Source organism: Schistocerca cancellata, chromosome 1 (assembly GCF_023864275.1).
Source record: "Schistocerca cancellata isolate TAMUIC-IGC-003103 chromosome 1, iqSchCanc2.1, whole genome shotgun sequence".
Lineage (NCBI taxonomy): Eukaryota > Metazoa > Arthropoda > Insecta > Orthoptera > Acrididae > Schistocerca > Schistocerca cancellata.
This window is the reverse complement of record NC_064626.1, coordinates 688,446,242-688,470,481: the sequence shown is the minus strand read 5'-3', so window position 1 is coordinate 688,470,481 and position 24,240 is coordinate 688,446,242. Positions and strand designations below refer to the sequence as shown.

The 24,240-nt window shown below is 43.6% G+C and overlaps 1 non-coding gene across 1 annotated transcript; it reads right to left on the bottom strand.

The window, feature by feature from the left end:
- Positions 1-23,468: 23,468 nt before the first annotated feature.
- On the bottom strand, positions 23,469-23,543 carry Trnap-cgg (transfer RNA proline (anticodon CGG)). The gene has a single exon. It is a non-coding gene; the product is annotated as a tRNA-Pro (tRNA).
- Positions 23,544-24,240: the final 697 nt, after the last annotated feature.

Below are 24,240 nucleotides of genomic sequence, written 5' to 3'. Positions count from 1 at the left end.
CACAAAGAATTACTAGCTGAGTTTCGTGTTGAAGTGTTTAACAAATGCAGACTGACAACAATTTCATCAATAACATTGTATTCACTCACAAAGCCACCTTCCATACCCGCGGAAAAGTCGTAAAGTGAATCGGCATAACGTTCGGGTACGAGGTGAGCAGAAACATCGTAATCTGACAAGTATGTGATTCGCCTAAGGTAAACGTTAATTGCACTATAAGCAGTAACAAGATTTACGGTCCTTTCTTTTTTGCAGAAACAACATTAACTGGCCTATCGTGCCTGTGCATATTTGAACGTTATATCATGCCTCAATTACTACTGGAAAGGACACAGAACTTATTTTCCAGCAAAATGGGGAGCCACACATTATCATCGTGAAGTTATCGCGTATCTCCGTAGGAATGTGCTGACTTGGATTGGACGTGGTGGAACAATATCCTGGCCACCACGATCACCTGATTTACCCAAACAGGCTTCTGGTTCAAATGGTTCAAATGGCTCTGAGCACTATGGGACTTAACATCTGTGGTCATCAGTCCCCTAGAACTTAGAACTACTTAAACCTAACTAACCTAAGGACATCACACACATCCATGCCGAAGGCAGGATTCGAACCTGCGACCGTAGCGGCCACGCGGTTCCAGACTGAAGCGCCTAGAACCGCACGGCCACACCGGCCGGCTAGGCTTCTGGGTATAGGGTCACTTGGAAGACAGAGTACTTATTCCTTCGCTTTTGGGAAACGTCGACGAGCTGTGACAACGAATAACACAAGCATAAAGACATGTTTCACAGGATTTGGCAGGAAACTGATTATAGATCGGACATTTGACGTATTACAAGAAGCACCCACATCGAACATCTGTAAATAAAACTTGAAGATTTACTGCACCCAGTGCTGTATCATTTCTGTAATAATTTACCGTTGTCACAATTAAAAGTTACTCTTGTAAAGCTAATTTAGAAGCATCCTGTAGTCGTTCTTAATCTCCCCTAATTTTTTATTTCTCACAATAGAGCACTATGTGATTCGAGAACATGATCTGGTAACAAGTGATCTTGCATTACTTTCTCTTCCATTTGATATATGGTAAAGAGGAAGATGCAGGTGCAGTCCTCATTCATTCCTGCTGTGAATTTCCCATTGACGTGTAGTAGTAGCTGTGACGAAGGAAACACGGAAATAGATCACTTCTCCACGGGATTTAAGTAGTTTAGTCAGTAAAGAAGAAGAATTAACGAACGTGTCACGATATTCCAATACTGACATACGCAGCATGTCACACACCAGTACGAAATTTCTGGAAAGAAAATATAGCTTATTGCATGATTTTCAATGGAGTTAAATAATGCGAAAGAGCAAGTCCATGTGTGGCAATTTATTCATGCATAAAAGGTGGGAAAGCAACTAAATAATTTTGATACTGAAACAGAACAGAAGGAGACGACGCAACTGAGGAAGGGAAAACAGTTGAAAATGGAGCTCTCAACTAGAGTCCTGCATGACCGAGTAAGCGGGCACAAAATACGAGGTGAGGAGAGCACACCCTAACTGGATAGGCTGCCCGCACTTGTTCTAGTAACCAAACATAGAAGCCGTGACCGAATACGTAGCAGGTAACTTGAAACACATTGTAGTGTCATTATCCGTGTGAGACTGCAGCCAGTAAAGGCTTCTCATTTGCCGTGTCTCTCTGTCTGTAATCATGCAGCGAGAAGAAGCCAGTGCAGTAAGACGTAAGATTGAAACCAATGTTTACACATTGAAGAAACGGGAAGGTCTAAAAAGCCAAGTCTGTTAGTTGAAGACGAAAACAGTGCGTCTACTGGGTACGTATCGTGCATAAACTCCTCCACATTATTCCGTTTGCAGTCGGGAACCACTCATTTAAAGAAACACAGTTGCAAGAAACCTCACAAAGATACAGCTCCTTCAGGGATACCGGCAGAAATAAAAAACTGTATTACAGCAAAGTGTGTTGCAATGTGTGCTAAAGATATGAGACCTTTTAATGCTGTTTCCGGTGAAGGTTTCACAGAAATAGGCCAAGAATTAATACATCTACGTGCGCATTATGGAGAAGTTAACGTGGCAGATGTCATGCCACATCCCTCTACTATAAGCAGACATGTCAAAAAACAAGCTGATGCAATACGAAACAGCATAATGCTTTCTGTTATTTCGGAAGTTATTAGTAAAACATGTGCTGTGACAGTTGACATGTGGACTGATTCGCATAATCAGGTGCACTATTTGACGCTTACTACACATTACATTAACACAGATTGGTCTCTTGTGAACAATGTTTTATATACAATGATGATGACATCTTAAAGTGGTGAAGCAGACATGAAACAAATCTGCCAGGCCTGGCTGCAGTTTCAAGACGTATTTTATGTATCCCAGCAACAAGCACACCTGGTGAAAGATGTTTTAGTAAAGCCGGCATGTTACTAACAAATCGCCGCAGCCAAATAAATGCGGAACGCGTTAGTGATTTACTGCTGATCAACAATAACTATAATTTTGTTTCTGTTGAAAACAAGTGCAAAGTATGACAAGTTAAGTATGTAAATGTCTAACGTTCTTTGTATGCTTTCTTTATGAAGATGGTACATTTTCTGTTTGGAAATGAGACTCGTCCTCTATCCGCGATCGTATTGAAATATCATTTTACTTTCCAAGCGCTTTATGAATTTAGCTGTGTCACGCACCCGTTCTTGGAAACGTTACTTTTGTATCAAAAGAGAGAGAGAGGCAGAGATAAATACATTGTGTGTGTATGTGTGTGTGTGTGTGTGTGTGTGTGTGTGTGTGTGAGAGAGAGAGAGAGAGAGAGAGAGAGAGAGAGAGAGAGAGAGAGAGCGTTGGATTTGTACAGTGCAGTGCTGCGAGCCGGGGCGAGGCGAGGTGAGACGTCAGCGGTGACCGGTCATGCTCGGTTATCCGCGTGTCCGGAATCCGGACAACAGACATGGCGCGAGTACGTGGCCGAGCCGAGTCGTGCGGGGCCGGACACGAGCGGCTCGGTCCCCCCGTCAACAGGCGAGACGTGACCGGTCAAACATTGAACGTTGCAGCACTCTACTCTCAACAACACGTCACAAGAAATAGTAAATATATAGTCGTGACTTGATTTTATTTGCATATATCAGTGAAAGAGCTTTGACATTACTCGTCCACGATATTTAGTAGGAACGACGCAAACCACAATATACAAAAGGTAATTTTCTATTAAGAGATTTTACAGAATTAACTGGTAGCAAACAACTACGATACACTGTCTAACAAAAATGGTGAAGCGTCCACAGACATGGTCGGATGCTAATGCAACTTCGTACGTGTACACACCATCAGCAGATACGTACATGAATGGCTTCCACAGTGCACTGGTTTTGTCCTAGTTCAGTGTTATTACTGCACCTGGTAGCGTATATAAGAGGCGCTAACTGTGTTAGATGCTGAGTGATCAAAGTGAAGGACAGCGAGCTACCACACATTCGTTTCAGACAGCGTTATCAGCATCTGTCAGAGTCTGAAAGGGTGCCAAAGTAGTATAGCTGTGACAAATCGAGCACATCCTGTGTTGCTGTCAGATTCCACCTCTCACCCCCCTATAAAATCATGAACCCTTTCACTGCTACAGCTATGCATGTATGCCTGGCAGGTAGAGCTCACAGACGGCTAAGGGCGTACATGTACACCTGGCTAGTAGTGAGTCCAAATGGCTATGGGCATTCATTTATTCCAGGCAAGTAGGTACACCTGAGGCTAAGGGCATTCCTATATAGCTGAGTGTGGAAGCAGACATACAGGCACAGTAGAATGGCGACTCACTGTTGTCTACATTTCAGCATTCCAGCCAACACTGTCATTATCTGCTCTTCTTGGTAATGTCGGAAAGAGCAGCTGCTTTTACCTGTTCCTCGGCCTTTTTCCACTTACAAGTCACGCACCGGGCCAGTCCTGTTTCCGTGTTGGATGGGACGACAACGTTTGCCTACTTTGCCTTTGCAATGTCGGAACATGGAAATCCTCATGAATAGTAATGATGAAGATGGTAACGATGCTTTGGATCTCTAGGTGTCTGTATGTACTGTTGATTCTTCAGCACCATGAGGGACTTGTTCAGAAGATTCTTCTTGTTAAGATGGAAAGGAAGACGAAGTAGTAAACACAAATTCATCGCGAAAAAGAATGTATGATTGGTTGGATGACCATCATTTTGTGCACACATTTAGTAGTGTAAAAATGGACTTCGGTGATTCAGCAAGTAATTTACTTTTTTCACTTTACATCGTTCGAATTTGTATCTACCATTTGTAAAGCGATAAAAAAATGAAATGAGCGTATGACATCGTTGGCTGGGAGGCCCCATAAGGGGAAGTTTGGCCGCCAAGTGCAAGTCTTACTTCAGTCGACGCCACATTGGGTGGATGAGGATGAAATGATAATGAGGACAACACAGCACCCAGTCCCCGAGCGAAGAAAATCTCCAACCCGGCCGGGAATCGAACCCGGGCCCGCTTGCATAGGAGGCGAGCACGTTACCACCCAGCTAAGCAGGCGGACTGTAAAGGGATAAAAAATTATTACACTTTTATTACAAAAAATGACGACTGTACCCAGCACCTAGCATGATCGAAGCACATAGTGGCTGTAAAATTTTATTCCTTCTTTTCATGTTCCCTGCTTGTGCCAACAATTGAAAAGTTAGACATGAATGAATATTGGTCAACAGATTATATTTTCACACCTAATGTCCAGGCACTAATACAAATTCATTATGTGTTTATTTCACTTTAGCGACAATTTGGCTGCATCTGAAGATATTCCTGTGAAAATATGGCTCATTATAGACCGCACAAGGAAAAGATTCCATGTGGCCATAGTCCCTTTTGAAGATTCAGTAACAGATGAAAGTCTGCTGCTTTTCAAAGAAAGCCTGTGATTTAAGCAGTATGTAGAAATGAAACGAAGGCGTTTTGGTTTTCAAATTTCCGTTCTTTGGGATGTACTAAGTAAGTATATTCTAGATTATCTCATCTACATTAGTGCCGCCCCAAAAATAGAATCAGGAAATGCTGACTGGAGAACATCAGGCGATGTTGTGCGTCTGTTATTGCCATACCTCAACAAAGGTCATGCCATTTATTTAGACAATTGGTATTTGATCCCAAAATTATTCCTGTGGCTAGATGAGAAATGTACCAAAGTCACTGGAACAGTACGCAAAAACAGGAAACATTTTCTGTCGTTGCATGACAAGCTGAATAACGGGGAAAGACAATTCAAGTTCTATGGAAAACAGTTGGCTGTAAAAGGAATAGACAACAAAGAACGCTGTATGCTCTCAATTGTAAATAAATGGACTAGTTCTGTGCAGTGCATTCGAAAGAAAATGAAGTGTTATTATTCGATTTGACTGATTTGTGTGGGCTGAATGCAAAAACAGTTTTTGAAATAAAAAAAAAGCAGGACACGCCACTTGCGAAATTCCACTTTAAACTAATCCGCCAATGGTTGTAAAATTCCATAGGCAAATATGTGATGCTGAGATCCCATGGACACCGCAGCAAGGCGCTACACTTCAGTTGCAAAATAAAGGTGGACACTATCCAGGATTCCTCGGAGCAACCCAGAAAAAGTAGAGACGCTGTGCAGTATGTGTTGCTAATTCACAGTGAAACTGACACGCATAAGATGTAAAATGTATGCTGTTCCTCTATGTGTGGTGCCTTGTTTTGAAAAATATCACACGCTAAAGAAAGAGTAGGTGGTTTCAGTAAGTGTTTTCGTTTCAAGAAAAGGGAAGTAGGATGAATAAAAGTAAATCGACAAAAAAAAATAGAAATAGGTTTTTGACTCATCCACCTGCAGTCCAAGGCATGCACCAAAAATGAGGATTGGGAAAACATAAAAGTAAATCGGAGTGAACATGACAAACGGAAAGAAGAAACAATGAGCAGGACGCAGGTAGACTCTTATTATTGTATTTTTTATTGTGCAGCAAGAACATATGTACATTAGTAATGCACTGAAGGGCCAAAGAAACTGGTACACTAGCCTAATATCGTGTAGGGTCCCTGCGAGTACTCAAAAGTGCCGCAGCCCGGCGTGGCATGGACTCGACTGTCTGAGGTAGTGCTCGAGGGAACTGACACCATGAATCCTCCATCGCTGTCCATAAATCCGTGATAGGACGAAGGGACGGAGATTTCTTCTAAACAGCACGGTGCAAGGCATTCCAGATATGCTCAATAATGTTCATGTCTGGGGAGTTTGGTGGCAGCTCTGTAGCAATTCTGGACGTGTGGGGTGTCGCATTGTCCTGCTGGAATTGTCCAAGTCTGTCGGTATGCACAATGGACATGAATGGATGCAGATGATAAGACAGGATGCTTGCATACATGTCACCTGTCAGAGTCATATCTAGACGAATCAGGGGTCCATATCACTTCAACTGCACACCATTACAGAGCTTCAACCAGCTCGAAGAGTCCCCTGCTAACACGTAGAGCCCATGGATTCATGATGTTGTCTCCACACCCATACAAATCCATCCGCTCAATACAATTTGAAACGAGACTCGTCCGATCAGGAAACTTGTTTTCAGTCATCAACAGTCCGATGTCGGTGTTGATGGGCCCAGGCGAGGCGTAAAGCTTTGTGTTGTGCAGTCATCAAGGGTCCACAAGTGGGCCTTCGGTTCCAAAAATCCATACCGATGATTTTTCGTTGAATGGTTCGCACTCTGGCGCCTGCTGACGGCCTAGCATTGAAATCTGCAGCAATTTGCGAAAAGGTTGCACTTCTGTCACGTTGAACGATTCTCTTCAGTCGTCGTTGCTCCCGTTCTTGCAGGACCTTTTTCCGGACGCAGAAATGTCGGAGATTTGATGTTTTACCGGCTTCCTGATATTCACGGTACACGCGTGAAATGCTCATATGGGGAAGTCCACCCCTTCATCGCTACCTCAGAGATGCTGTGTCCCATAACTCGTACGCCGACCGTAACACCACGTTCAAACTCACTTAAATCCTGTTAACCTGCTGTTCTAGCAGCAGTAACCGATCTAACAACTGCTCCAGACACTTGTTATCTTATGTAGGCATTGCCGACTGCAGTGGCGTATTCCGCTTGTTTACATGACACTGTATTTGAATACACATGTCAATACCAGTTTCTTTGGCGCTTCAGTGTATATTGCTGTTAGACTTTTATTCATCATGTACATTTGTGTGAGACATATATTCTTCATTGTTGTAGATGTTGCTATATAGCAATAGTAGGAGGAGTACCTAGCAGAGGTATGCATCGGGATGATGACCAGGAGTCAGAACTTCCATGTGGTATGAACTTTTTTCTTTTTTCGTAGTTATGTATAATCAATATATCGTTGTAGGCGGATTCAGTACCGATTATTTATTTTTTTCTTATAATCTATACCTTGTTGTAGACGACTACTGTGAGATGGAACGATGGCTCCACAACAACAACTCTGGGGCGGGTGAAATATCGGAGTGGGTGCTGAAAGGCAATGCCATCTCCCACTTCTGGACGAGAAGGAAGAAATACTTCATTTGGTAGCAGATCCAGCAGAAAGATCGAGTGAAGGTGCTGAATCCTGAGACCCAGAGTGTAAAAGGTGATTATAATGCAACTGTCTATACATAATTATAATAATAATTATTATTATTCTGGAATGCTGGTATATTTAATTGTTGTTATTTGTTTACAGTGTATGTTAAAAAAATCTTGAACATTGTACTTTATTTTTTGCTATTATTTGTATTTTATAGAGGTACCACCAACACCGCCACAACAACATCTCCTTGTGGCATGTGCACCTAGAGCGATGGTTCTGTGGAAAGGCATCAAACTTGCACCCAAGCGGCGTGCACTGCCGTGCAAAGCACCGCTCATGGCTGCGTGAGTGACACCTGTGGCCTCTGGCGTGCCCTCTCCCACACCACCACATACTCTGTGTGGCGTACATGGGTTGTTCAGTCAGAGGACGAAGAAGAGCAACGATCTCCCGTTCCCAGGGCTGGCGGTGGTGAAGGCTCCAGCATGCAGCAGCATCAACGAGTGTCATCTCCACAGCCTATGTGCTCCCACAGGACTTCACCGCTGCCACCTCCTTCTACTCAGGGCACCGACTGTTCGCCCTTACCAGTGGGCCTCGGTGCATACCCCTCAATCCAAAACGTGCCTCCACTGAGTGGACACAGTCGTCAGCGTCCTTATCCATAGTTTTATTGATATTGTTAGTGATAATGAACCTATGGCCAGCGGTAGTGCTCTCCCCGACCCAATAGTGAAGGACGTCAGATTAGCGGTGTCATGACATCTCTACAATACTCAGCAGTTGCTAGGCATAGGGAGACAAAGAGACAATCAGGGCAATTTGTTAGTGCAGGTTGCCAACATCAGGGTCAAGCATACATTCAGGGGCAAATCTACTGTTCTCTTTTGACTGAGAATTCCTTATACTGTTGTTCTGCTAAGAGGATTATGATTCCCTGGGGATGATCATTCCCTTTGATTCTCAGGTCCTTAATCTATTGTTCGATTAAATTGTTTTCACATCACCCCTATCCCTCCCTTACCCCTCCTTCTCCCAACCCATCAGGAAACCTATAACACTCCCTCCTCCCCCTTGGTGATACAGGTGTAGTTTGAGGCTTGACTGACCAGTTCATTATACTGACCAATTATTTAACCCCTCCCTCGCTGGGAAATCCCCCAGGCCTCCCTTTCTCGTCCCCCTCCCAGAAATTGGCTGGAGAAAGACTCAGTTCATGGGCCATTTGGAGGGAAACCGATTGCAGTGTATGGAATATTATTTAAACAATTTAGACAATATAGTTTATTTTTCTTATTTAAAGAATTTGGTGGGAAATTGATTGCAGTGTGTGGAATATTCTTTAAACAATTTAGACAATGTGTGAAATATTTTTTATTTAAACTATTTACAGGATAGAGGGTGATACATTGAATATTTAAACAAATGTGATGTGTTTTCATTCTGATCGCGCAAGGAATACCATTATGAAGCACCCATCACACGTAATTACTCTGTTAAAAATTTTTTGATCACGAAGCATGCACTGTCCGCCATCCGCACTCAGTGCCGGTTCACACTGCACACACAGGTCGCTCGAGGTCTCACAAAGCGAAGCGTTCGTCAGCGGCTGCGAGCAGCTAATCCCTGAACAAAGCACTCGAGAAATTCCTGTCAAAACTCGTGCTCTCTCTCTCTCTCTCTTCTCTCTCTCTCTTTCTCCTCCTGTAGCGTCCCACAGCAAGGCCTGCATACGCCGTTGGTCACGGTCGGACTGAACTGCAAAGAAAGCAATATTTACCTGGTAAACCCCTGTAGAATGCCAAAGCACGTAAGAACTCCTTCCAAGGCAAATAGGCAAATGTGTGACTGCGAATGGATTCCGCCATTGGCTCTAAGCTGCCGTCTGTGCTGGAGAGAATGGATCTCACGTCAGGAAATGCAATTATATAGCATAGGATATACTGTTTATTTATAAAACCCACTTCGCAGGGTCTGGATCTCTCTTTTATTTGGTGAGAAAAGCTCGCATTCAGCAATTACATGTCCTAATTACGTAATTGCTTTACTGCACATTGGAAAATTTTCATGTGTGTACTCAGCTTGACACGCAGGAATCGACTGAGCTACTGCACGGTGCCACCAACAGAGGACACCCCACCCCACTACACCTCGCCCCCTCTCTGCCACTCACCCGAGAAAAAATTGATAGCAAAAAGACTCACACTGATTAAATAAAGAATTGTATCGATATATTACTGGTTTTCAAGACACGACACGACACGAACTTCAAATCGAAATCAATAATATATTGATACATATTCGCCGGCCGGAGTGGCCGAGCGGTGCAGGCGCTACAGTCTGGTACCGCTCGACCACTACGGTCACAGGTTTGAATCCTGCCTCGGGCATGGATGTGTGTGATGTTCTTAGGTTAGTTAGGTTTAAGTAGTTCAAGTAGTTTTAAGTTCTAGAGGACTGATGACCTTAGAAGTTAAGTCCCATAGTGCTCAGAGCCATTTGAACCATTTGATACATATTCTTTATTTAATCAGCTGCAGGATACAGGGTTGCTGCAGTTGGATAGACATCATGATTGCACCCCCCACGCTTGCTACCTATGATATAATAAATGTAATCACCAGGGAATGGAATGAAGTGCAGTATACTAGCCACCATAGGGGGGGGGGGGGGGCTCCCGCTTGTTGTCTATCGTCAGGGCACCGCCACGAAGATCAAAACAGCCCTATATCCTAATTACAGATCACTTTACTAAATACCACTGACCACGAACCGGATATCAGCCTCCTTTGATCTAACGGCCCGGAAAAAGCATCAAGTTGGAAAACTCCAGACCCGTTTCCTGTCTCTCCCAAGAGGCCACTCCCTGTTCGTCTGTGTGAACCAGCGTCTCCAAACACAAAGATGGTGGTTTTCATATCTCCTCAGAAAACTATATTCCTATTGGCTAATGCTGGAGACAAAGGGAAAGCTGACGCAATATCGATATAAATAATGAATGAAATAATCAATTTTCACTGACCTGTCACATTAATTGTCGAACAATTTCAGGAGTCAAATAGAGCGCTTAAATCAATGACTTCCATCTTACGATCATCCTTCTCCATAATAAAATATATTTTCAGTGTTTGAGTATCACATGAAAACATTATGCAAATCAAGTAATGAAATTTCCGTCACAAATTGATCATTGTACTAAATATATCCGAGGTCTTGTATGTACCGAAGTCTGAGAGCATAAACTCCATCCTCCACCAGAAAGTTTCCATTAAACATTCCTCATGGAAAAAAAATCCTGGCGATGACGCAAACTCGCGATTATGAAGCGCGCCGTCCGCCGACTGCAAGGTACCCCCATCCACAATGTCTGGGAGAGAAAGACCGCCACCCACGTTGGCCATGCCCACCTGTACCAAATGCATGCGTGCATGCAGTAGAACTATTGGACATAATAACATGATCGGTCGGGAATTTGACGTCGTGATTTGCTTTTCAGGAGTACTATAGACTTCCTAAACTCGTTCTGTCCACAACATTCGGAAGGAGGGGGAAGATTCTACTGCGTGACAGAGTAGAGACAACATCAAATACCATTGCAACTCAGAATCCACTGTGATGCATTGAGAGAAGTGCTAAACACGTCACACTTAAACCATGACCCTATCTGTAGCTTTGGGTGAGTATTGGAGATCGCCGAAACACTCGCACATCCCACGCACTCACCTGCCAGACGTCCACACATAGCGCGCCCGTCCATTCTTACACCGCCAGCGCCGACGTTCAGGGAGTGGAGGAAACTACAGCCACGGCTGCATCCACAGTCGTGGACTCGGGTGTATGCCAAAGTGGAGGGCCTCCAGGGATGATTTGAGTGATAGGAATTCGGATGTAATTTTGAATCTTCTCTCTTGCAACACACACAAACGTCTGCCTCCTTCGCACTCACCCGGCACACTGGTCACCGTGCCAGCCCTTGACGCCATGGGCAAGATCACATAGATCGGCGCATTCTTTGTACTTGGTCCAGGCTGAGCTAATCCGTTACTTCCCGTTACTGACTCCTGATGACCGCCGCTGCAGCCAGGCTGCAGTTCTTCCACTGTCGGAGACGAATACTAGAACCATCACTTCGACGCACCGGACGCAGTACATACGGTGGCATCGCAAATTACTTCGGCTTATTAGGGCTATAAAAGCTAAACAGCTGTGATCACGTTTATTTATTTCCACTCAAGTTCCACACTATCGTAGATCATCTTTGAAACTAGTGTCTTCTAGTGTTTGGTATCTAGGTGATGTGAGTCATTTCGCGTTATTGATATTAGACCGCGCAGTCATAATAAGGGGCAGAGTTGGGCAACTGATTAGTATTTTTACTTAGGAAATATAAACTTTGTAATATAAAGGTTTTTTCAATCTACAGTAAATATATTAGCAGGAACAACGTTTATCATTTAGTAGGATTAGTTGCCTTCATCATTCATTTACGTTTAGATTGTAATTTATAGAATTAAGAGATCCTAAGATCTGCTTCAGGGGTAGTTACACAGGGCCAAATCTTCATTTTAGCGTTTATTATTTTCCGTTACGCACACGTATTTTACACTCGCCTGGAGCAGCATCTTGGAAATGGAAAAACGCCATAGAAGAGAAAAAATTACAAGAATAGGTTTATGAAGTGTATCAACATAGTTAAGACAACATTAGGTAAATGACTGGAAGAGAGTAGACGTTATGTTATTAAAAATGTAAAGAAACAGACGATGTTAAGCAACAATCAATCAATAAAGCAACTGAGCTGAGAAAAAGACGTAAGGTGATCAACCTAGTATTTCGCGACCATTACCTTCTTGCTGAAAGAAAATATAATTTTTCTAGAGAGGCTGTAAACTCTCTTAACAGAAATGAAATTTTATAACATATCTACTACTTTTAAGGTGGAACGTTGTCAGTAGTGGCCCAATAAAATACAAGGCTCTTGAAGTGCTAAGTTACAACAGAAAGGTAGTGCCATCCTTCAACACAGAGAAAAAATATGACAGACATAATATTATAAATAATAGTTAAAATGTGTGGCCGGTACGAACAACAAACTTACGATAAACAACTTAACTATCCACCTAAAGGAAAAAAAGATACACAAAAAAGATATGAGTGTAAAAATATTGTATGAGAAATCCATCAATATTAATGGACAAAATTAATAAGCGTAACAGTAAATGCTATTTGTGGAACAATAATATTACACGAAACAATGAAATGTTTAGTGAATCAAGAAGAGAGACGAGAATCGTCAATTATATAGGGCGGTATGAAGAGGTCACTACATGCTTGTTATTTATTGACTACTTTTGTTCTATTTGAACTCTACAGGTGTTCGAGGAGGCAGGGCGTAAGTTTCTCTCTGTTCTTTTCAAATCAATAGAAGCCTTAGACTTACGTATAACGGGCAAAATGAAACACTTCTCATAATTTGACGTTATGAGACGAGCGAGATACTAAGGCAAAACAGTGAGAGTTGTTTATTGCTTTATCCTGTGTGTCGACGAACTTTTACCAGTCAGATGCAAAAGTGCAAAAAGGTTTTTAATTAATTCTCATGCAGCTGGAGGTCTGACGGAAATATTTTTATTGAGAAATTCTTCCCCGTAGCTCGTAATTTTTCTTTTGGATTCATTTCAGCTTCTGGCTGTCAGTTTATTTGATGAGAGCCTTCTCACAGGAAGTCCTTTAGTTTCGAGAATTACTTGTAACATTTACAATGAAATTTCATGTTATAGCAGCAGTCCGTATACATTGTTCCAAAAACAGACAATTAATCGCCTCGAAACTTTCCCACAGTTGTAAGTTTTAACTTCCGTTTGAAAGTTGTATATCTGTTTTCTTCTTAATTTCCCGTATTTGAAATCTACCGTCCCGGACAGACTATTGTTATAATGTACCCGAATTATCCAAGTGTTTCCGAATTTCTTACAGGAATATGTTCGGTTCTCTATCCATTGAACTGTTTCTTAAGATTATCTCGCATTTGACAACAAAAACTTCCTTCTTCGATAGTCAAACGTTTTCGATTTGACTGGCTGCCAGCAGTCTCATAAAACAAAACTACTGTGTAATGTGGGATGATTTTTTATTACGTCAATGCTTTATTTCTCTTTAGAAAACAAGGGACTGACTCTAAATCAGGAGAAACACTTAGTGGTGAATGGCATGGAGATGAAGAGGGTAAAGGAAACAATTTCGTAAAGGAAAGACATCGAATGATATACACTGTAGTCAATCTCAAGATGGCCTGCTATTTTGCATAACCTTTGGATTTCCATTTACAATGTAAGATGGATCTGTCAGGAAGGTAGTGTAATAAGATAAAGCGCTAAAAATCTGATTTTGTACTGTTTAAAAGTGATGATTAAATAGATACTCTTGTTAAAATAATCACGTCAAATTATTTTCAGTGCATTTAAAAATTTCATGGTCAAGAGCATGACAATGACAATGAAAAGGACAGATAAAACAGTGGAAGACCTGTTAATGTTATGTGTAGTAGTGACTGATGAAGTGGAATGGAAGGAGCCAATATCGTTTGGTGAGACGACGATAGGGTAATGTAGGGTAATATTCATCACATCATCTAATTTTTTGGGGGTTTTTGAAAGATTACCATTACTCATATCAGTAAGCTAGTTTGAGAATCGCAATGCTGGAATTATTCTTCTGAGCGTAGTAACGAATCCAGCACCATTTGTGTGGTGCATTACAAGGCAAAAAAGTAGAAAAATGAGAGGGATATTGATAAAAAATGGAAATTATAAAATCACGGGAGAGAGAATGCGATAAAGAAGGAAAGAAGAATGTACTGCCTGCCATCGGGTTCCCCTACATGGCAGGCAGCGCCAAATAACAGCCACGCAATGAGGGAAACAAACCAACAGCCAAACAGGCGAAGACATCAGGTAAACACGCCGAAGGTTCCAGTCGATTAATAGGAACCTTTCCTTGCAGAGGTCGCCACGACATATCCGGCCATGGATTCCTACGCCGGGTTTCTATTGGCTCCAGCTCACTATATAGGCCCGGCCGGTCGAAGGCAGACCAGTCTTCGTCCGCTGCTAATGGCAACCGCTATAGCAGAGTCTCCGAGAAGATATCGCCGAAGCCGCTGTACTGCACGGCTGATCGAAGTACCAGCCGACCGAGAGGAACCACATCTCCGGCTAGATCGACGGACGTCTACCTCTATTCTACAGCCAGCTATTGTATTGTAGAAGAAGTTACGTTCAATAAACTGTTAGAGAACACAAGAAACAATATTCTAGAATGAGCTGCACGAATATTTTGTAAGCAATCTCCTTCTCACACTGGGTGCAATTTACTAGTATCCTACTGTTGAACGTCACTAACACCTCTTACCTACGCCTCAGACTATCTGATTTTTCCATACCATATTTCTGAAAAAGGGCCCTGAGCACTATGGGACTTAACTTCTAAGGTCATCAGTCCCCTAGAACTTAGAACTACTTAAACCAAACTAACCTAAGGACATCACACACATCCATGCCCGAGGCAAGATTCGAACCTGCGACCGTAGCGGTCGTGTGGTTCCAGACTGTAGCGCCTAGAATTACTCGGCCACCACGGCCGGCCACATATGTCTACAAACTATATTCGTGTTAGTTGATCAATTACAGTTGTGCCTCATGGATTTTTCCGACTTATGACATGCACAGTTTTACATCTGTGAACGTTTAAAGCAATTTGCCTTTCTTTGCACCACTTGGATAGCTCACCAAAATTTAGCTGAATGTTAGTGCTGCTTTTCTCGGAAACCACGCTGAGGTGAAGTAAGTCATGGGATAGCGATATGTACATGTAGCAGAGGGAGGTAGTATCGCGTACACAAGGTGTAAAAGGGCAGTGCATTAGTGGAGCTGTCATTTGCAGTCAGGTGATTCACGTGGAAAGGTTTCCGATGTGATTATGGCCGCACGAAGGGAATTAACAGCCTTTGAAAGTTGGAGGTAGACACATAGGACATTCCATTTCGGAAGTTGTTACGGAACTCAGTATTCCGAGATCCACAGAGTTAAGAGTGTGCCGAAAATACCAAATTTCAGGCATTACCCCTATCCACGGACAACACAGTGGCTGACGGCTTTCACTTAACGATCGAGAGCAGCAGCGTTTGTGTAGAGTTGTCAGTGCTAACGCACAAGCAGCACTGCGTAAAATAAAAGCAGAAATCAATGTGGGACGTGCGACGAACGTTTCTGTTAGGACAGTAAGGCAGAATTTGGCGTTAATGGGGTATAGCAGCAGACAGCCGACGACAGTTCCTTTGCTAACAGAACGACATTGCCTGCAGCGCCTCTCTCTTGGGTTCGTGACCATATCGGTTGGACCCTAAATAACTGGAAAGCGGTGGCCTTGTCAGATGAGTCTCCATCTGAGTTGATAAGAACTGATTTTAGCGTTCGATTGTGGCACATACCTCACGTAACTACAGAAGTTGCCAACAAGCCACTGTGCAAGCTGGTGGTGGTATCTTAATTGTGTTGGACGTGTTTACAAGGAATGGATTCGTTCCTCTGGTCCAGCTGAACCGATCACTGACTGTGAATCGTTACGTTCGGCTACTTGGAGATCATCTGCAGCCATTAATTGATTTAATGTTTGCAAATAATGACTGAATTTTTGTCGATGACAATGCACCATGTCATTCTGATCAATTCGAGCATATGATTTGGCACCTTAGATCACCCGGCTGTAATCCCATCGAACATTTATGGGACGTAATCGAGAGGTCAGTTCGTGCACAAAATCCTGCACCGGCAACACTTTCGCAATTATGGACGACTATAGAGGCAGCATGGCTCAATATTTCTGTAGGGCACTTTCAACGACTTATTGAGTGCATGCCACAACGAATTGCTGCAATACTCTGGGTTACAGGAAATCCCTCATGATATTAGGATATATCGCATGACTTTTGTCATCTCAATGGGACTTCATCACAGATAACTGCGCTGAAAGGTCATTAATGTACAACATAAACACCAAGAGTCCTGACACATTTCTCTGCGACACTTGAGAAACTACTTCTACATCTGTCGAAGTATGCATTCTCGCTATCAAGAAATCCTCAGTCCAGTCATAAATTTCGCTGTGTATCCCACACGATCGTACTGCCTGTGATAAGCATAGATGTGGTACTTAGTTGATTGCTGTCTGAAAGTCAAAAAATTCTGCAGCTACATGATTGTCTTTATCCACGGCTTTCAGGATGTCATATGAGGAAAGTGCAAATCAAGATTCACATCACTGATGCTTCTGAAATCCGTGCTGGAGTAGGTCATTTTGTTCAAGGAACCTCATTATGCCTCACCTCTGTATATGTTTTAAGATTCTACAGCAGATGATATCAAGGTCATTGAATGGACGATTTGTGGACCATTTCTGCTATCCTTTCGTCCAAGTGCTTATCACGTTCTGTGGTACATTGTGATTAAAAGAAGGGCTAACTCAACAGCAGATTAGGTACAGAGTCAGATAGGGATTCCGTTGGGCCCTGAATCTCGGTCTCATTTTAGTGATTTTAGCTGCCTCCCAACCTCCTTGGGTCTATCTCTGTGGAAGCTCTAGATACCATTCATAGTGTCCACCTCCCAGTCCTTCTCACCATCTCCTTTACCCTTCGCCCTCCCTGGGCTCCCCATCCTGTCCCTCCTCGCAAGGTCGTTCATGACTACCACTGTTCCGACTGGAATGCCTACTGAGAATCCACTGAGATTCAAGTTCGAAGCCACCCCCTCCTTTTCCATCCTGATGACAGTGCTCACACTTCATCCTTCCTCCAGTAGACCATCTCTGTGGTGGCCCACGTTCCCACCAACTTATCCATCCCCTCTGTCCTACCTTTCCTCCACAGGCTGTCCTCCTTCTCCATGAATCCCAGTGGCTCTACCACTGCTTCGCCCACACTCGTGACTGGGGCGCATTCCTCTGCCACTGGCAATTACAAAGACATGTTCTAAGCCTTCTGATAGCAAAGAAACATGCACATGACTCAACACCACCCTCCCTGTCAACTCCTCCAACTACTGGCCCACCTTTTACTGCCTTACTGGCAGCCATCCCACCCCACATTACCCATTCCTCCATGAGAACCGTCCCACTCCTCACAATCTCACTAAGTGTAACTAGTTTGCTTCCCAGCTCTCCAAAGTCTTCTCCATAACCAATGACCCTCACTTTGATTACTCTCACTTCCCTGGTGTCCTTGACTGCACTGATACCACTGTCCTACTGCTTCCTCCCAGCTTCTTGTACTTGGACCATTTACTGCCCTCAGAAGAGAATACACCTACTACATCACACGACATTAAACTCTTCCTGTGCTCCAAATGCCCCTGGGCATGATTGTATCACCTAATGCCACCTCGAGGAATGCCCTCTCTTCTTCCTTGCCGCCCTTGTCATCTTGTAGAACATCATCCTCCCCACTGGCTTTTACCTTGACCTTGACCGAGACTCCCACATCCTGTTGTTGCTTAAATCCAACAACCCCCTTCTGACACCTCCTCCTATCGCCCCATTTGCCTCAACTCCATGTTCACTAAGGTCTTCGAGTCCATCTTCTCCTGGCATACCAATCACCACCTAACTGAACACCACTTCCCCCTCTTCCTCTCTTACCTACTGTGGTTTCTGGTCCTTCTTTTCCGCCGACGACCAGCTCCTTAACCTTACCCATATCTTTCCCCTGCAACTTAATTCTCGTCACTCTGCTGTTTTTGTTTCCCTTAACCTCCAGAATGCCTATGACCATGTATGACATTCTGGGTTCCTTTTCAAGCTCCAGACGTACGCCCTTCCTATCAACTTCATCTGTCTCACTGTCTCCTTCCTCTCTGACCATCCTTCCTATGTCACCACCCATAATACCAATTTTCGTAACTTATATCCTACTGCAGGTGTGCCCCAGTGCTCTATCCCTTCTCCTCTCCTTTATCTCCTGTACACTGCTGATATGCCCAAACAATTCTCACTGGTTCATCCCCTTCAATATACTGATGACACCACCTCCCTTGCCCTCTATCCTACCCTTTAATGGTCCCAGCACTCCCTCGGAATTGCTTGGAGCAACTAGTGGCTCCTCCAAATCACTCCTTCAAAATCCAGGCAATCATTAAAGGATTATCCCCTCCTTCCGGATACCTGATTTCTACCTCACCACCTATGATCATCCTATCCAACTTGCTCCCACCTTGAAATATCGTGACCTCACTCTTTACCGCCACCACACCTGGACTCCCCACCTCTTTACCATCCAATGTAAAGTCCACAATAGACTTCACCTCCTGAAACTCCTGTCTGGCTGGACATGGGGATTGCATCCTTCCATCATCCTTCATACCTACAAATCGTTGATCCATCCCATCCTTTGTTACACCAGTGTCACCTGGATATCTGCTCCTCCTAAGCTCTCCAAACCCTTGAATGCCACGTGCTCTACCTCGCTTTCCATAACTGTCTCCCACCCTAAGGATCCTCTATGACATCCATTTCTCGGATCTCCTCCTTTTCCTTGAACACATCTATATCCTGTATACCAACCGCTTTACTCGATCTCCCAGTGATTCCTTTCCTCTCCACTCCCTGCCTGCTGCACCTCTATCGATGTGTCTCACCCACCCTCCATCTTCACACTGTCCATCTCCTCTCTCACAGAAACTTCCAGCATCTCCCCATCCTGGATGATGTGATTCACCCTGATATTTATCCATTCTTCCAACTCTGACCCTCATCTTCCATTCCCCACCTCCCTAGTACTCCTGATCCCTCCCTCCCTCTCTGCTGTTTCCTCCCTCCTATCCCCTGTCCGTCTCCCTTCTCCTTTCACAGTCCTTGCTCTACTTCCCGGGTTACTTCCTCCCCATCCTCCCTGTCTCCTGCCCCTTGGTGTGCTATTCGCTCCGCCCCTTCTGCCCCTTCCTGCTCCTCTCTTCTCCACCGACCGCCCTTCTCTCTTTCCCTTTCCCCCCTCTCTGACCTTCCCTTCCTCGACAGGTCCTTCCAGCTGCAATACAGTTACTCTCTGCCGTGTTTTGGTGCTCGCCATGTATGTTACATAAGTTCAGTGTGTGCTCAGTGTCGTCGTCCCATTCTGTGAACGCCGGTTTTAATTGGGCTATTCGTGCCACCAGTGTTTATGTGGTATTGTGCTACAACTTCGTCGATTGTCGTTTTAATCTTATGGAAAGATGCCTCGTCGAACTACCACTTTTTTGTATACTTTAAATCCAATTGTTTCCCCCTATCATGTGTAAACTTCATCCTTTATCCCCATATTTTATGTACCCTTCTCTTGTAATATTTTATATAGTCTCTTGGCTAAAGAAAGATGAACTGTGCCTCTACCCACGTGGGACAGGGATATGAAATAACAAAAAGGAACTACTGTTGAATGCTCTGTCGCATAGTCTTGTTGCAGGATAAACTAAGGACCAATTACAACTATAATGGGCATAACATAACCCAGTACAATCTTATTGATTTACTTCTCAACAGTAAGGCGGCCTCTGAGTATCTGAAGGTCCAGTCAGCCATCGATTGTGATGCCAGCCCACACCGTGGCAGAGCCGCAGACTAATTTGTCGATTTCTTGGGCTGCTTCTTCATTATAACTTTCATCACGAAGACGACTTACAGGTAATTTGTATACGTCCATCGTACCGTATTAGACGAAGGCGATACTCGTCTGTAAATAACAGATTGCGCCAGTGACGCAGCTCCCAGCTGCCTACGTTCCTCAGCAAATCGAAGTAAGCCTCCGATGTGCCGAGCAGTTAATAGAGGGATGTGATGAGGCCATATTAGTCTGAAATCGGCCACTCAGAGTCTGTTGCGTTTAGTTTAGTCACTGATACTGCAACCAGTTGCTGCTGTAAGATCATTTTGTAGGTCAAGCCAGTCACAGTGCGCCGGAGGAGAGAACAATTAAACAAATGTCGGTCGTCTCTGGCCGATGTTCTCAATTCTCTCCCTTCGTCCGGCATTCATGTGTATGTACCAGTTTCACGAAACCGTTTGCAAATACTCCCACTAAGCTATGGATTTCAGACGTATTGTGGAGGCTTGTTCTCGGACGACTAAGAACAACAGTATATATCTTAATCATGGGCAACGTATATGGTACAGTGAATCACATTTTTTTCCCATCTAATTGTTCTGAGCAGCCGATGTTCATCATATTTTCTCATGTCCTCCCATGTACGAGGGCTGTCCAGAAAGTAAGTTACGATCGGTCGCGAAATGGAAACGACTAGGAAAATCTGATAAAGCTTTGCAAAGATGTGTTGGGCAGTGTCTCTAGTATGACTAGGTAGAATTATGTCGCTCTTTTCATTCCTGAGCTCTTAGTGAGCGCGTAAAGATGTTATAGAAAATAGTGTCTCCCGCCAAGTACGAGGGCCTGGTGAGAATTTTCCCCTGAAGCTATGCAACCAACATTACATAACTGTCGTGCGGTTTCTTCTTCAAGACAATTCTCAGCCTCATTCTGCAGGGGCAATGAAGATGTTCCTGCATCGTTTCAATTGGAAATGTTTGGTTACCCACAATACAGCCCGTAATTGTCTCCCACTGAGTTTCATCTCTGCTCAAACGAACCGCTGGCTATGAAGACAACATTTTGGCACAGAGAACGAGCTTTAGGAAAGTTGGTACAACGCTACGACGAATGTCTGAGTCAGAACGGCGACTACGTAGAGAAGTAGCTGAAAGGTGTAGCTAACTGTTACAAATGAAACATTTCTGATTTTCACTGTGATTTTCATTTCGCGATCAATCGTAACTTACTTTCTGGACAGCCCTCGTACATTTTTGAATTGTTTTACTTTAATTCAACATTGAACATTATTAATTCAGTACGTGGGCCATCATTCCAATTGTATTTATTTAATGAAAAATCTAGTACTGTATTTCCATAGAGCTCGTCAAGCTTTATGTTATTTTACTTTAATTCAATATTGCATTGCTGGACTGTTCCATGGGTTCTTGATAGCATATTTTATTCATTATGAATGGAAACACACACAAGACTACTGTAATGTTCAACAGTATTTGTTATTTATTTCGCAAACCGGTTTTCGGCTGTTATATCATCATCAGCTACAAAGATATGCATGTGGTGCAGTAAAATCTTGATGGATCAAAGATTTTAAACTAGGGCATCTATGTAGTATCTTCATTTACAAATACGAGGTTTAGCAAGTAAAAAAAAAAAAAAAGAGGTGATCATTGCAATGTAAAAGATAACTAATGAACTACATGCAAATTGCAACAGCTGTTCATACAACAAAATAAACGGGGCAATTAACTTTGGTGAAATGTTCCAAAAGTGTGGTTGAACAATAGAATCTTGTCTTTAATAGGCGCTAAATTAAAAAACGATAAGCTTGGTCTGATGGACATTCCAAGACGATTCTTCTTCCTTCCTTTACGGATGTGATGCAATACTTCATGTATCAACTTGTAACTATGGTCTTCTTTAAGTAGGTGGCCTGCAAAAATAACCTATCCTTTTCCAAGCTTCAAACTCCTGTGCTTTCCCTTCAAGTGGGTGCGTATTGCCATGCCAGGCTGATCTGTATGGAACAACTAAAAGTCACAATTACAAGCAATTTTATATATCTCCCTCTTTTTTGAAAGCTGGAGTGCTCTCTTTTCCGTTGGACTAAAATGTCCAATACTGTTGTGCACATAAAATGATGTTTTTACTTTCTTAGATTTACGTTTTCTGGCTACATGCAATGAGACTTTACCTAAATAAAGAATTGCGCACCATTCATTTTGTTCTTGAGGTAGTGGGTCTAGAACAGGTTTAAGAAATGAATACATCCGTTGTTTCACCTTTTTGTGCGTTATGGAATCTACAACGTACGACGGTACCAATTGTTTGATGCTATTTGTTTCATTGCAATTGGTTCCATATGGAAATTATCTTCAATTACGCGGATGGATATTAGGCGATGTATCACTGAATCGAAGACAGCATGTTTAAGGGTCACTGCGTGTTGAGAATTGGCTGGTATTACAATATCAATGAAGGTATGTTACCTGTAAATCTAGAAAGTATGATATGATCACTGTTGTCTATGGTTAGATGTAAATAGTTTATGCAGTTATCTCCGAACTCCATTTCGGCGTAATAGCTGAAAAACGGTTGGCGAAATAAATAATAAATGTTGTAGAAACTTCCTGGCAGATTATAACTGTGTGCCGGACCGAGACTCGAACTCGTGACCTTTGCCTTTCGCTGGCAAGGGCTCTACCAACTGAGCTACCCAAGCACGACACACGCCCCGTCCTCACAGCTTTACTTCTGCCAGTACCTCATCCCTACCTTCTAAACTTTACAGAAGCTCTCCTGCGAAACAAGCAGAACTAGCACTCCTGAAAGAAAGGATATTGCGGAGACATGGCATAGCCACAGCCTAGGGGACGTTTCCAGAATGAGATTTTCACTCTGCAGCGGAGTGTGCGCTGATATGAAACTTCCTGGCGGATTAAAACTGTGTGCCGGACCGAGACTCGAACTCGGAACCTTTGACTTTCACGGGCAAGTGTTTTACCAACTGAGCCACCCAAGCACCACTCACGCCCCGTATTCACAGCTTTACTTCTTCCAGTAACTCGTCTCCTACCTTCCAAACTTTACAGAAGCTCTCATGCGAACCTTGCAGAACTTGCACTCCTGAAAGAAAGGATATTGCGGAGACATGACATAGCCTCAGCCTAGGGGACGTTCCCAGAATGAGATTTTCACTCTGCGCCGGAGCGTTCGCTGATATGAAACTTCCTGGCAGATTAAAACTGTGCGCCCGACCGAGACTCGAACTCGGGACCTTTGCCTTCCGCGGGCAAGTGCTCTACCAACTGAGCTACCGAAGCACGACTCGCGCCCCGTATTCACAGATTTACTTCTGTCAGTACCTCGTCTCCTACCTTCCAAACTTTACAGAAGCTCTCCTGCGAACCTTGCAGAGCTAGCACACCTGAAAGAAAGGATATCGCAGAGACATGGCATAGCCACAGCCTAGGGGACGTTTACAGAATGAGATTTTCACTCTGCAGCGGATTGTGCACTGATATGAAACTTCCTGGTAGATTAAAACTGTGTGCCGGACTGAGGCTCGAACTCGGGACCTTTGCCTTTCGCTGGCAAGTGCTCTACCAACTGAGCTACCCAAGCACGACTCACGCTCTGTCCTCACAGCTTTACTTCTGCCAGTACCTCGTCTCCTACCTTCCAAACTTTACAGAACCTCTCCTGCGAACCTTGCAGAGTGAAAATCTCATTCTGGATACGTCCCCTAGGGTGTGGCTAAGCCATGTCTCCGCAATATCCTTTCTTCAGGATTGCTAGTTCTGCAAGGTTCGTAGGAGAGCTTCTGTAAAGTTTGGAAGGTAGGAGACGATGTACTGACAGAAGTAAAGCTGTGAGGACGGGGCGTGAGTCGTGCTTGGGTAGCTCAGTTGGTAGAACACTTGCGCGCGAAAGGCAAAGGTCCCGAGTTCGAGTCTCGGTCCGGCACACAGTTTTAATCTGCCAGGAAGTTTCATATCAGCGCACACTCCGCTGCAGAGT